At 40.9% G+C, this 16125-nt stretch overlaps 1 protein-coding gene across 1 annotated transcript in view; it reads right to left on the minus strand.

Moving 5' to 3' along the window:
* The window catches only part of ZNF536 (zinc finger protein 536), a 183727-nt gene that overhangs the window by 608 nt on the left and 166994 nt on the right, over positions 1–16125 (minus strand). The window lies entirely within an intron of this gene.

The following is a 16125-nucleotide window of genomic DNA, read 5'->3' on the forward strand; positions in this document are numbered from 1 at the left end:
ACTTTGTCTTTGGGTGGGTTTCTGGGTAAAGAATTGTATGTTTTATTTCAATCGCACAGATTACTTTTTAATGGAAAGAAATAATAGATTGAGATAGCCAAGGCCTCAAACCTGCAAACATTTACTCCAGTGAGATTACTCCTGTGAGTAGATACGCAAGCATGTAAGTGTTTGTTGGACCAGGGCCCAAGGTTATCATCAGCTTTAAAATAAAATGTCCAAGCCAGATTAGAAAAGGAATGTTAATGCACAAAATCTGATAGATGCACTTCTTGTGGATAAAACAGCAATCGACCGTGTAACAAAGGCATGAATGAAAGATATCACTTCTCAGTAGGGCTTATCAATATGCTCTCCTGTATTTTTCAGATTATTGTGACTTCAAATCTCCATGCTGTATCTGGTTTTGGAGGTTATGTTTCAACAATCACATTTCAACCTATGCTGGGAAGTTGTTGATGTGTTTTACTGGAACTTTATGAGCTTTGTCTCTCAAATTAACTTAAACCAGGACCATCTGAGGTCAAATGCGCTTAGCTTGCTTTAATTTGCTCAAATAAATGAATAAATAAATGTGCCAGACCATCTACATAAAGCCAGGATAAGTGAAAAACAATACCCCATCTCCACATTTGAAGAGCACTTTTTCCCTTGCTGCTGTGGTACTACTTAGCAGGCATAAAAGAGATGCTGGGGCAGCAGAGGAGGAGAATTATGCTTCCTGCAATGGGGCTGGACCCTCTCCCCTTGGTTTTAGGTGGGAATTTACCAGCTAAAGACATAGACACCTGTTGTGAACTGGCCTGATGCTATACCTGTACTGGAGTGGAAATGCTGCCATGGTCCTCCCATGGTCCTCCCAGCAGAGATGGGAGCCTGGGCAGCTGCTGGCACAGGAGCATGAGCATCTCTGTAGCAGAGTGAATCCACTTGAACCAGCATTAGTTCCCTGGGCTGCTCAAACAACTTGCCTTTTTTACTGTAATATCAACACCACCACCTGAAGGCTGAGCCCCCCAAACCATGCTGCTTCCTACCCAGGGGAAAGACACCTGGTGTCCTGAGCCCTTGCCCCAGGAATGCAGCCTTGTTTCCTCCCTCAAGGATGGACAGCTCCCCTTCACCCTTTGTTTTCATAGGCTGAAGACTGCCAGAAGTGTGATCACCCCCCAAAGCCTCCAACGTGCATGTTTATGCCTCCAGCACAGGAGGGACAGGCAGCTGTTGGAGAGAGTCCTGAGGAGGCACCAAGAGGATCTCAGGGATGGAGAACCTTTCCTGTAAGGAAAGCCTGAGAGAATTGGGATGGTTCAGCCCGGAGAAGAGGAGGCTCAAGGGTCACCTAATTGTGGCCTTTCAGCACCTTAACAGGCTGACAACAAAGATGGACAGGGACTATTTACAAGGGCCTAGAGTGATGGGACACAGGGGAATGGCTTCAAAGTGACAGATAGTGGGCTTAGGTTGGATATTAGGGAAAAATTCTTCCCTGTGAGGGTGGTGAGGCCCTAGCACAGCTTGTCCAGAGAAGCTATGGCTGCACCATCCCTCTAAGTGTTCCAGGCCAGGTTGGACAAGGCTTGCAGCAACCTGGGATAGTGGAAGGTGTCCCTGCCCACAGCAGGAGGGTTGGAATGAGATGATTTTTAGTGTCCCTTTCCACCCAAGCCACTCCATGATGCTATGATCTCACCAACCAGCTCTTAATGCTTTATCCACAAGCAGCTCTTAATAAACAGCCATCCTAATTCTTTCCTGCAAAGAACAAATTCTAAGCAAGGAATGCAGAAAGCATGGCTGGACCTAACCACCTCACATGCAGGAGACTAAAAGCAAACTCTTTCTGCCCACCACTGAACCAAGTTCAAATCCGTGTTCAAAATTCCATGCAGAGAATGTCATTTATTAATTCAAGGCACTTTAATAAATCAGACAATATAAAGTGCACCTACAAGGATTCAGTTCTGCATTGCTTCTCCCACGACTTACTTTTTCAGGCCATCAAAATTTCACATCACTGCCTTGTGAAAAGTAAGTACACAATAAGTTAATTTGTATTGTCACTATGCAGTACAACTGTGGTAAAGAGCACATTCATTTTTAATCCGATATGAATAATATATAAATATGTATACAGAGTGAGGGTCATAGGAAAGCAAGCGGTACGTTGTTTACAGCAGAAGTAGTACAAAAAGTAGAGATTATTCTTGCTTGCAAAGATAACAATATCTGCAATTTGCTTGTAACTAAGGGGTGAAGGAAAATTCCTATTTCTTTTAGGTATCCCCATTCATTAATTTTAGCTCCAAAACTTGTTGTGGGCAGCAGGCTCTTAAAATAACCCTTCCCAGATAAGTTGGCAATAAATTTATAATGTTTTATCTAGCAGTGGTTGGTAGGTCCTTTCTTAGCAAGCTATAGTTCATATGTATTTTACTATATATCTCCCAATAAAATGATATGAAAGCCCTTCAGAAAAAAAAAAAAAAAAGAAGAAAAGAAAAGAAGAAAGGAATCTTCTTGATAGGTCAGGAGATGATGTGATATGCATTGCAATAGCAGTAGAAAAAATAATATGAAAGTGGGTGGACTAGGGGGGCAAACTATGGTATGCATCTTTCTCTGATCAAAAATCAGAATAGAGGACAATATATTGTTTGCAGCTGAAATAATTCTGTTGTGGAGCTATGTTCTATGAAGGCAATGAGCATGTGGAGAGACTTTGCAATCCTCTGGATGGAAGCTGACAGTCTAAGGAAGTGGAAGAACAGAAAATAATAATCAAAATTAGCTAAAATTACAACAATGATGGGTGGACTCAAAGAACACTTTTAGCATGTATGGATTTCTCCAGGAGGGGTGATCACTTCCAGCACCTGCTGGAGCCTCTCCTCTAAAAGTGATTTAAACCTCCAAGGATCAGCCCCAGGAGGGGTGGCAGTGCTGAGGTGACCCAGGCTCATTATCTTCTCTACTTTTTACTGAATTTTAGGGAGCACAAGGACCATGGATAAGAGGTACATTCTGGCCAGGATGGAGAAGTTTTCTGCAGGCCCATATTAAGAAAAATCTCTCAGTGTTTGAAACTAGTCCACCTTTTAAAAAATATATGCTGCTTCATTAATTTAGGCTTTGAGGGGAAAAAAAAAAGTAAAGTTTGTTTTCTTTTCTTTCAAGTTTGTGATGTGATATGCTGCTTTGTGACACTTCATGTCAAGCTGCATCAGTCAAATCGCGTTAGGTTTCATAACATGGCTTGACTGATGCAGCCCAACATGGTGCATCAGCTGAACAGTCAGAAACTGTAGGTTTTGAGAAAGACATGGATCTCAGTCTGGGGTTTAGGGCCACTTAAATGAAAGTTTACCTCAAGTAAGGGCCTTGGATTTCAACAAAGCCATTGCCCAAGAGCTGTTAAAGATTCCAGTACACGCCAAACCTTATTTTGCTTTGTCTAATCTTTAAAACTCAAAATGTATTATTGGAACAGATAAAAAGTCAATGTCAATGAAGTGGCACTGGGTTACTTACTGTAATCCAAACACTGCTAATAGTTACTAATTTATTAACTTTGATATGGATCCATTATTTAAGATTAGCACAAAGGAATACACAAACGAGAGAGAGAAAGAGTGATGAATACTAAAGTCTTTTTCATTAAAAAAATCATTTACATGGTCAAGCCGCATTAATTCTCCACTTCTAAAAATATTTGATCGGCATCCAAATTCTATAAAATTTCCACAAAGAAACATCTTATTTTTGTGGTATTACAGGCACATATGTAGGGGTTTGCACTAAAACGTAAAAATGGGCATTGAACTAGTCACATGAATAAGATCAGGAATTTATTCCAGATTGTTAAAAGTGTACTAATCACAGCAAAATCATGGCTTTCTCCCAAAGCAGCAAGGAAATGGTAATTTGAAAGAAAAATGCCAATAATACATCACACACAAGCCGTCTGTTGTCCCCACTACACCACTTTGTATTATATTGCATATGTGTACATATATACACAGATACACGCATACAGCCACACACACACACGATTTAATGCATAAATTTAGAGGAAAGACAGAAGAGCAATAACATGATGAACAGAAAACAAATGCTGTGCAATGTACTATAAATTATAATTAAGCTCTGAATAAAATGTGTTTCTTAGATATGACATTTGTTCCCTTAAAATGCAAAAATGGCCATGATTATCTGACAGAATGTTTTTCCTAAGATGGCCAATGGCTATAGCACTTACTGAGATGCAATACGGCAAACTCATTTCAGATTTCTTTGCCTGGTTTAAGAAAATCCTTTTGGTGAAAATCAAAAATAACAGCAATTACCTCTTTAAAACAAATTATTTCCTCACAAAGAGATACTGGAAAAAGCCTCAAAGGCTTGAATTTCTCGGAAACAAATCTCTTTAGTTGGGATGTTGGACACTGAAGATCTGGACTCGACTTGCTGGGTCACTGTAGCAATGCCACAGGGGCAGGGCAGCTCTGGCCAGCCCCGGGCACTGGAGCAGGACCGGCTGCAGTGGCTCAGGATGGATGGGCACTGCCTGCTGCACTGGGATCCTTGGTCCCACAACGTTGCTGGTGGAATGGTCCATGTAATCACACATCTGCTGCCCAGCAAAGCCTGCACTCACACCTTCAGTAAGCCTGCACCTCCCCAGGTGCTCCCCAGAGCCGCTTTGAGCCCTTTTTCCCCCACACAAGGTTGTATTTGAGGAACAATCATCTCTAAGCACATGAAGTGTGTGCTGCCTCAGAAGTAACAGCAAGCAACGATGGCTGGGTGCTTTCTGTGCTTGAAGAGAGGCTTTTTGAGCATCTCCAGTCCTCTGGCAGTGACTACTGGGCTGAGCTCTTGTCTCTCTCAGACCACAGCCTCCAGGTCCCAGGCATCTTGGTGAACACTGCCATTTGAAAGTATATTAGAGCATAATAACAGGCATTTGCAAAGGGAAAACTATTTTCATTTAAATCTTGGCTAGTGCAATTTCCTTTTTTTAACATATAAATTTTCATAAATACATTTCCTATCCACAGCAAACATCCCAAGTACTGCATGCATTACCCAGGAGAGCAGAATGGCTCTAAAGCAGCCATTCGGATCTGGAGCATAACAGTATGGATGGGAAAATGCTGAATAAATATATTTGTCCAATAGACAATAATGGCTCTGATTGAGCCATTCCATTTTATTGGTCTCAAAATATGCATTTTATGAAACTCCCCAAATACCAGACAGATTAAAATACACCCAATCAGGTTGGTATCTGTAATAGAAGTTTTTATAAAACAATTGAAAAGTATATGTTTATTTACACACAGGTCCAAGACCAACCAAGATGATCTTCTGGGAAAATTTCAATATTCTGTGAAATTTATATGTTACTTGCATTACAAAAAAAAAAAAAAAAAAAAAAAAAAAAAGTTAAATTTTAAGAGCTATAATTCATGTTGACCAAGAAAAGTCATAAAACCAAAAAGCCTTATCTGAGGCATTTTTTGTGATTTTCTCTGGAACAACATTTTTTAAAAATGCGGAGATATCTGGATTTTAGGAAGGCCCTAAAATTTTCAGGGAACATTTCCAGCTACTAAGGCTAAGGCTTTGGGTTACATGTTTCCATTGGGACTCCTAAAGCAAGGGCAACCCCCTGATCACCCTCCATTCAGCCGAATTCCTTCGTTACCAGGCTCAGTCCTGCAGAGTCCTTAGAGGTCATCAGATGAATTGCTCATGGCACCAGTCTCCTTACTTAAATCCCTCCTCACTAATACTGAGCCCTTTGGAGCAGCTCAGGTGAGAACACACACACTGCCACCTGGAAGAGCCTTTCTCTTGCTGTGAGTTACTGGAAAGATCTTAATTAGGGGAGGATAACTTTGGGGTGAAGACTCAGCACATGACAAAACACAGCTACCAGCCTGATCCTAAATAAATGCAAGGATGTCTGGAAAAAAGAAAAATGTGCCAAGGTCAGCACCCACTCCAAAACCACCATGTGACACTGCAGTCCTGGTGTCCTGCAGAGAGGGACACTCTGTGTATGGGCACCTGCAACAGCAGGGTGGCAACTCACTGAACTATCACTGGTTGCAGAAGAGCTGGAAAATAAAAATACCTAATCTGTAACTAATTTTATCAAAGATTTTTACTTGAACAAAAAAACTTCATCCATTGGATTGAATTAAACCCTCAGATACCTACATGGCTTTTCTGAAATGTAATCAAAGGTGGAGTCTATTCTTAAGTTAGTGCCTTACACAGTGCTTGGTGTTTCCAAATTAGTATTTCAGCTTGCTGCTGAGTGCACTAAAATATTTAATGATGACACAGAGAAGCAAAAGTTGGTGCTACACTTTGCCTTTAACACATATTATTAAAATATTATGTTAATTTCACACATTCCCCCTAAAATAAAAACCGTTCTTATAGTAATTATTCAATTCCTGTCTCAAAAGGCTACAGTCACTAATTATCACACACTGAAGTTTCCTTTAAAAGCAAAAGAAGTAAAAACCACCAACAAATCAGCCCTGCTATGTAAAACAGCCAAGTGCAGGTTGGTCTGACACAGAGGTTAACAGTCCCCTGGGCACTCCTGATAAAATCTACTGTTGTCCTTCATCGATATGGTTTTACCTTACTGAATGAATCACTCACTAAACTATGGAAAATATCACTAATTTAACATTTTTTGCCTTTGGTATGTGGAACATGAGAATTATAATTATTTGGAGGTAGAGTGAGAAACTTGTTAGCCATCTGTAGTGCACTAAATACAAGGGAATTAGGAAATGGCCAGTGAAATCACTGATGGTGTAACAGAGACTTGTAAGTTCTGGGAAAACAAACATTTCCCAACTCATGCAGACTTGGTAAAACAACAGAATTACTGAGCTCCAGCCACTCAGCACAGAATTTGTTTCTTTTTCAGAAGAAGTTATTCACACGGGAACTTTTGATTTAGAAGGGAAATGGATCTCCTCTTGCAAGAAAGGAATAGCCTCAGCAGAATAGCTGAAAAGGTCTTCCTAAACAAATATTAAACTTTGTGGGAACCCTGTAAAGCTAAAATTCTGAGATAAAGGCAGAAGACTGTGCTTTCTCAGGATCTGTGTGTCTCAGGCCACGGCTGGTGGGTGCACACATGGTGCCCTGCGCACGATGGCATCAGTTCAGGTTCTGACATGACAAACATGAGTTACGAGCCCAGAGCCTCAGCGGGCTCCAAACGAGGTTAGTGGGAATGCTGCCATTGATTGAGCTTGAAATGCCAGACTATCATTGTCCCATGCTTTGGGAAATTTAATTACATTTAATTTTACATATTTATTTACTTTGGTTTATACACATAAGTAGAGGACAGAGTTCTTATCAAGGGCACTAGATACCTGTTGTAAAGAGCAGGCAAACTCTGACTAAAGTCATAATGGCAATGGTTACAGAAATCATAATCCTTTTCATAATCCTAAACTCACAACAGCTTGTCTTTTTGGCCAAGCTTTCATTTCCAGCCATTTCCTCCTGTCTGGTACCAACCCCTGTTCTCCCAAAACCTGATGTGTCCCTTCATCTCTGCAGCCTGGGCCCCTCCACACGAGGGGAGAGGTACCTGAGCCCAGAGAGTGGGCAGGATACAGTCCTCACAGCCTTCCCTTTCTCTCGTGCTTTGGGGAGACTGCAACTAAGGAAACTCATTTTGAAGGTAAGTGGCAGAGTTTTCTTTAATATTAAGTAACCCCAAGTTCTTCTGATCACCAAAATTACATGCTCAGAGTGCCACCTTTGCCTTTACTTACATATTTCAATTAATTGCTATGTCTATTCACTCCTTTACTTGTTTTAATCACTTCAATAAGATTATATTCCCATTCTAACCCCCTTGAGCAAAATATCTCAGTTTTCCTACTAGGTCATTCACAAGTTTTCTCGCTAATGTTCTGTCATATTTTTTAATTGTCTCAGTAAATATTTATTATTTCAGGGAGCATTTACCACTTCTTGAATGAAGCCGTATTTGAATTTAATGTACCTATGATTTCCCAGAATAAATGCTATACTGGTGGCACTGGGATTTTAGTAAAGAGAACATTCAATTCAGAAGCTATTAGGAAAGACCTTGTTAGTGATTTTGCTACCAAATATCCTTTATTCTGCCTAGCAATTCATAAATGCAATAGAATTTTCTCTTTCACTCTGGGCAACTGTCTTGAGTTTATTTATTTTATTTGGCAGAATGGAATTTCAAAAATCCTATACTCAGCTTTCTAGATCTTTTCTGCCAACATTTGGATGTTTCACATCCTCAGCTGGTGTCAAACTGGACAGTCACACAGCCTGAGCCATGCAAAGACCTGCCCCCTCTGTGCACAGCCCTGTAAGGATACCCGGCCTCCTCACCAATTCCACAGTCCATAAATCACCTGGGTGGGAAGGGATGGAATTATCCACATGCTATAACATTTGCTGAAGTGACGCCCTAAGCTAGAATATCTGTTTTCTGCATGTATGATGTCACATAGACGAACCATGTTCTCCTTTCATTTTTGTTGTTGCTTTTTCACATAACTGGGGTAATTTAGAAGGTATTTTGTCACATTATCACTTGTCATGTACCTCACGATTCTCTAACTCCAGCATTGTGTTAGTAGAGAGACTAAAGAAGAACAAAACACATTAAGTAAATAAATATCTAGCTCACTAATAGCTAATATTTCAAATTATCCAGGAGTAGCTCACAACCCCACTAATCATTCTGCTAAAACATCACTATTATCTGTTTATGGGATTTGGTGAGTGGAGTTCTCAGAACCACTCATTATTGGCAATGCTTCTGCATTATGTGCCATCACAGCACAGAATTACCATGAGCACAGCCTGAGTGGGAACTCACAGCAACCCACCTTTCACCAGGCACATTTCTGATGGAGGTGTACATATAGCTAATGTTTCCGTAAAAAAATAAACCAACATATTCTTATTACATCCCATTCAACAAACCAGGAGATCAAACAGTAAAAATTAAAGGGCTGCAAAGACTAAATTGAGCATTAGCTTTGCAGGACCTCTCCCTCTGGAAAGTGCTGTTGGTGTTGTCACAGAAAAAAAGTGTCTTTTTTATCAAGTCACAAAGGAAATGCTTTTTCCCCTTCTCCTTTTCTTTTCTATAAAAGGCTCTCTAAAATGAAAGGTGTCAGACTTTGCTTTTTCTTCTTGGCATGATCCAGAATGTATAGCTGAGGAATGACAGATGTCTGCAACCAGCTGCAATGAAGCATGCTAAAGTTTCAGTCTAATCCACTTATTTCACTGCAGTCACGTAAACCAAAACAAATGGGCAGTGCCTTACATTATAAAAACACAGCAGCATTACTTTGTTGCATAATGTAGCTGATACGCCATCTTTTTATCATTTTTCCTACTGCAGAAAGAATTCACCTCTTTATTAAAAACAGCCCCTGAAAGTTCTCCCATTCTGCTTGCCTCTATTTTTTTCTTTTAGTGTCACAGCAGTCCTGCGATGCTCCATGCATTACTCAATATGTGGCTATTATAAAAACACCGTCATATTTTTTCCAGGGAAGACTGCTTTTGTTTTTAAAAACGTGATCCAATTCAGAAGCCACCGGGCCTTATTCTGCTCTCTCATCCTTGCTGCCAGCCCATGGCATGAACAGATCCGTGCTGCTCCGAGTCAGGATAGGATCCACCATCAGATCAGTGCATGTTTCCTCTGCGTAAAAGCCAAATAACAAGTGCACCAAGCACTTACCTTAACGGGTAAAAACACCCCTCGTCTCTGTTTTCCACTGATCAAACTGGAAATGTCATCAGAGGCACAACTAATAGCCTTAATCTACCCAACTAACCTCATTCAAAACCCCCCCATTTTAATGAGGAGGGAGACCCACTGGCAGTGTGTTTCCCGAAGCCCTGAACACCCCCCTGTGTTTTGTTATGCCAGAGGGAGTATAACCTAAGTGAACATGGCATCGCTTCCTGGGAAGGGAGACCCTGCCTCACTCCAACATGTAGTGCAGCAACCTTTTGAACCCACCCCTCTTTAATCCTTGTATGGAAAGGGAAAGGATGAGGAGTCATGTGGCTCCCTCCCCGCCAGCAGTTCCAACAGCTGGGAAGCACTCTTTCAGCGCAATTCATAAAAAAAGATGTGTTGGATTTCGCCGATGGCAGAATGGTGTACGATTTCTGGCCCTTCAGGCTAAAACAATAAATGCAAAGAGGAAAATTTGAGATTTCCCCCCTTAAACTTCCCACAACAACCTCAGCAAAACCACATGACTTGTCTTGTACAATCTCCCTGGTGTTTTCAGTGCTACTTTGGCAGGAAATCAGAATTACTGTTATATAAATTCCATCTGATGCCAGAGCTACCATCTGTGAGTAAAACTGCTTCACCTACGTCTGCCGGCAAAGCCACTCTCCCAGAGACAAGGGAGAAGGGGAAAAAAAATTTGATTAATTTGCAGAATGCTTGTGATTTGCTCATATATTATTATAACTGCTCATCAGCACATGACAAATTCCCAGCACTCTGCACAGGAACCCGTTCAGTTTCAGCAGTTTTTTGCGTCGGCACCTGACAGACTGCAGAGCCACTAATGACTTTCAGATGCTTACAAACAGTAATTCTATCTTCAGAATAAAAAGAAAAATCCGTAGGAAGAAAAGAGTAGAGTTAGTCTATTCCATTTCCTTCCTGTATATCAACATGATTTAACTCTTCGGGGCAGCAGCGGTTCCAGGATCACAACACGGCTGCTCCTTGCCTGTAAAAGACAAAGACTGCCAATCTCAGGGGAAAGGTGGAAGCAAAAGCCGGTCTCCGAAGGCTTTCGCTACACCAGCTCCGCAGAGAGCCAGATACAAAGCAGGTAGCCTAGGAAAAGGCACACCTACCCTGCAGCACAGGGAGAAAACACATGCTCTCCCCGGCGCTCCCGAATTCCGTGTCTATTTCCCTATTTTAATACTTCTGATAACCTTTTACATTTTCAGGGAACACATCTGCTTCCTAACTGCAGCTGAAATGTTTTTTTCTCCCTTTAAAAGTATGATTATGCTTTCTGAAGCACTGTCTGTGTGCTTGATTGCCTGTTTTAGATTAGAGATTTTAGCAAGGAAACAAAGACTTCAGAGTGCACATCAGTCCTGCATATGAGAAACCACAGAAGGAATAAGCAATAAAATGTGATGCACCATCTGTCCACAAACAATAACCTGGATGTTCTGAAGGCTTACAAATTATTTAGCACACAACCTCACCGAATTATAGGACCCTTAAATAGAGCAATAGACTGGGAATGAGAACCTCTTTGATGTCCTTTTGTATTTTTTTTTTCCCAACTCAGCCCTCGATTGATTGCTATCTGTTGAGGTATTTCTCAAAGACTATTGGAGCAAGTTGATATTTATTAAGTAGCTCTCTGTAGAATATTTTGCCACAGATTTGAACAGTGGGGTATACACTGCCTCCCTGGCCCTAGCCTGCTGCAAACAGATTGTTAATCAAAAGACAGTCTAAAAGAATAGTCAGTTGGGAAATTCAGTCCTAAGGGCAAAATGCTGCCCTCGGTACCCATGTGCATCTCCCGCTGGCTTCCATGGGAGCTCACGGGAACGCTCAGGGATGAATTTGACTTTATTAAGTACCAGAAGCTTTCTGACTGGACTCTTGTAGAACAATTCTCTAACAAAGGATGCGATTTTAATTTTTGATTTTTTTTTCCTCCCCCAAATTAAGTCCTGCTGCAATTAAAAAGAAAGTGACATTTTTCCTAGCTGTCATGCTGAAGCAGAGTGATCTTGCATGCAAAACACATTAGCAACTGAGCACACTCCAGGTACTGTAAACTAGAGTATGTCAAAGCTACTGGATCCCTAGGCAAACCTGGCATCCCCCAGCAATATGCTCACGTACCAAAATAAAGATATTCAGACTCCTGTGTTTGGGATAGAGGATTTTGCCTCACCATATTTAAATGTGAAATCATGTTTAAAAAAAATCAGCCAAACAAACATTAAAAATACTTCTTTTTTAATATGCAGTAAATTGCAAAATTGTTGGATCTACTGTTTCATTCAACCTCTTCTCTGCATTATAAATTCCTGAGTTTTTAGTGAACATTAGAACTTGTTTTTCCAATTGAAGCATGCCTCTAAACCCACACTCCAAAATAAATCAGCATCCCTTAAAGCCACCCACTTAATTTTTAAAAGGAAGAGCCTGCCTGAAATATTTCTTTTGCTTTGGTTTCCATAGAATTTTTTCTGCAAATTTTCTTAACACAACATCTCCCACGCTGGCTCTCAGCTAACAAACATCCAGACCCACCTACCAAAGGTCTTCTCAGTGTGGTCTTTACTCTTTTGCCTAGATGGCAGATCAAAATTCAAATAAAAATAGATATTAGAAGTCAGAGGATTTTTTTTATTGTATTCTTTTTGACAAAAAGGCCAGGAGGGATGTAACTGTGTAATTAACTTTAGATGTGCCTAATGTAACTCCATTATCATTGATGGGTCTTATGGAGAGACACTGAGAGGGAAATGTGCCTTCTAGAGTTTCATAGTGGAGCCAGAACTATTGAAGAATATTTCAGTATTTAGGCCCTGATTCAGCAAATTGCTGAAGGTTATGCATACTACAAAGCCTGTAAATCATCCCACAGACTTGTGTAGGAATCCACAGGAGCTCACACAATGCACCAGCCCAACTTGTCCCTGAGCTGGGGCCTCGAAGCTTGGCCCTTACTTACAAAGATTCCTAAAAGAGACATGAAAATTTGCCTGGGGGTAAAAGCTGGCACATTGCATTGTCTCACTGTGAATCTGCACTCCCTTCTGCATTTATTTTTGCATTGATTTCTACGTGCTGAGGCTGCAGGTGAGGGTCCAGCAGCCCAGCACATGCGCAGGGACCCGCAGCCATCCCGAGCGCTCCTGCAGGCAGGGTGGGGCTCACAACTGGCTGCTAATTGGGAGGATGGGAATTTTACCATCACTGGGGGCACACAGAGCCCGCTGGTTTCTCTATGGGTTACACAAAGACCAAGAATCGACACCCAGAGCTGAGGCTGCTGTCACCCATGTCCCTAAAACCACGAGCTGCCACCCAGGAAAGGGCACAAGATGAATGTGCAGCAAAACCCTTAGATATCAAAGGAAGAAAAAAAACCTCAAAATCTCCTTCCAACAGCTCCTGTGGCAGTCAGTATACAGAGGAACAGATGCTACTGAGGATTTTATTTTAAACAAAATTGGAGAAGTCCAAGTTTCCATGGGCAGTGAGATACTGTGTCAGTTTAGGGTGTCTGGGTATTTTTTCAATGATTTAGAATCAAGGACCTCCCTATATATCTCTGAAGGACTTTTTCAGCATGTCATGTAGCAAAGAGGCAAACATCCCTGCCAGCAGCACCCAGCACACCAAAGCCTCGCTCCTGCTGCCTGCAGGAGATCCACTCAATCCCATGGAAGGTTCATTGACTTCCACCGACTTCCAGGGAGAAGATTTACTTATGTGAAATCAATGGCAGGCTCTGGGCTTGCAAGCAAACTGATACTCACTTGGGTTTCTCTGTGTATAAACCAAAACCATTTTGCAACAAAACTAATGCATACAGTGGTTAGAGGGGGACAAAATATTTTGCCTGCTGGAGAAAAGGATGCAATTTCTCTGATTTCAACAAATAATCTGAGGCAGGTAACTTTCCTCTATCTACCATTATGCTAATCAGAACAGAGAGGTCTATAAATGTACTTAAAGAGACAACTAAAAAAAAATTAATCTGTGGTTTAACTTAAAGGTCAACTCAATACATATTGAGAAGTCAACTGAAATTCTGCCATTAAATATAATCACTGCTTCTAGGGTGGTAAATACTGCGTGGAAATACCCATCAGGAGCCAAATTCTGATCTCAGACAAGCACATGGATGGAGGAGAGCAGTGCTGATCTTGCACACAGAGCCCTTCCATCTGAGCCTCGAGCTATCAAGACCCAGGCTACTGGAAAAGTTCCTTTAAATTCTGTAGGATGTGATTAATATAGTGTGATATATTAAAAAAATATTTATATATTTTAAAAATCTTGGGGGAAGGGGGTGTGGGTTTCTGGACTTTTTCCAGCTTTCTGGATTCCTACTTTCAAGCATTTTCTGTAACCTCAAAGGCTAGAGTTCTTTTCTTACACAGAAAGAACAGAGATTTTTCTATAATCACATGGTGAAAGCCTTTCAGATATAGAAACTGCCCCAGCCACTACAGTAAAATCAGGAAAAGCAAGAGCAGCCCCTGCTCCCGCTCCTCAGCTCTGGGGCAGGCATCAATCCCAAGTCCTAATTGTACACACAACTGTTCACAACCTCAAACCAGTTTTCCTGTTCTTAACAGAAAGAAGTAAATTGAAAAAGGCTTAACTAGCATTTTATGCATGTGCAAACTTATCCTTTAAATTTTAATATATGGTACAGTATAGGCATTTTCTTCTGAAATAATGTCAAAGATTTGGGGAGGGAAGGTACAAAGGTCACATTTAAATCCTGAAGGTAGCATAAAAAATTTAGATAACATTGTTTGTATATATTTTTGTATAGCATGTGTCCTGACAGTGTCACCATCAGCATGGGCTCTAGAATTCATAATCCACTGTGCTATTTTTTAAAATAGTTTGATTTGTTTATTAACTGTGCTTTCCTATTTCCATGAGATATAGACATCGACAGTGAATAGACCTTTTCTAATTGAACTGATAGCTTGAAAGTGAACATGTCCTTGAATTTACACTGAAAGATAGACAGTGATTATTTATAATAAGGGATTTAGTCAACTGCCTTTCCATTTGTACAGCAAGGACTTTATCAACAGACCATGTTTAGGTAAATAGTGCCAAATAAGATAAATTTTGTATTAAAGGACGAATGTCTCGCAGTGTCAGATGTACAAGGAAGAGACATTTGGCTGATGATATGTCCTGTAAGTATAAAAGAGAGTATTAAGATAACACTTTATGCTAGCATTAATACATCAAAGTTCTGGACTGACCTGTTTCATCCAAAGTGAAAGCGAGGATGCTCTTAATTCCTATCTAAGATTAATTTAATTCAGAAGGCATTCAGCCTTATGTCCTGTTTTGCAGCTTTATAAGAATTGCTGGATTTGCAAAATAGCACGGCTGTACGCACGTTAATAACTGCTCTGTATTTGTCTAGGCAGAGTTGAAGCCTTTCTCTAAAAACACACACACACACATACACACACACAACTCTGGCTCCGTGAGCTTGCTTTGCCCACAATATTAGAGCTCAGCTATCTCCTTGCTGAAGGGCCTATTTGTCTGCTTTAAGTGAAATCACTCAATTCTCAAAAGTCAGTGGAGGACTTTGGAAGGGGGAGGGCTGGGAGAGGCCACTCCAAATAAGTTCCATTAATCAAAAGACACAGTCTAATGTAACTAATATTTTACAATTAGAGAAGACAAGATGGAACTAAAAGCCATCTATCTCTCTTACACCACATGATCATCGATTCATAATCAGAAGACTGAGAGTCGCACAAAGATGCATTTACAGGGGCTGGGGGAGGGGGCTGGGTCGGAGCCGGAGATAATGAACACGATGAGAAGGAGCGGCGCTGAAGGCTGGGGAAAGATGACAGAGTGGTTCAATGGTGACGGATGACACGAAGATGAGTACTGATACCTGACAGGCAGCGAATGATGACTGCAGTCCTTTCCCACCATTATGATCCTCAATTATCTTGCTAAGGACTAAGAGGGGAAAAAAAAAAAAAAAAAGCCAAAGTGGCTCAGCCCATCCGTTTATTTATAAGCTGGGATAATGCTAGAGTGTGCCAGGCTGCTGGGAAAGGCCACCTTTTGCAATTTGATCAGCACTTTATAGGAGCTGTAGTTTTCATTGTCAGTGCTCATGGGCACAAGGGGAAATGGGTAAAATACAGTACTTGTCCGTCTGTTTTGTAATAAAATTCTTAAATCTTCAAAGGGAGTTATTTTTTTTCTTTCACTGCCACCTTCAGGAAAAAAAAAAACCCAAAACCCTGGTCTGACCAAAAAAAAAA

This window comes from Vidua macroura, chromosome 11 (assembly GCF_024509145.1).
Source record: "Vidua macroura isolate BioBank_ID:100142 chromosome 11, ASM2450914v1, whole genome shotgun sequence".
NCBI classification, from domain to species: domain Eukaryota; kingdom Metazoa; phylum Chordata; class Aves; order Passeriformes; family Viduidae; genus Vidua; species Vidua macroura.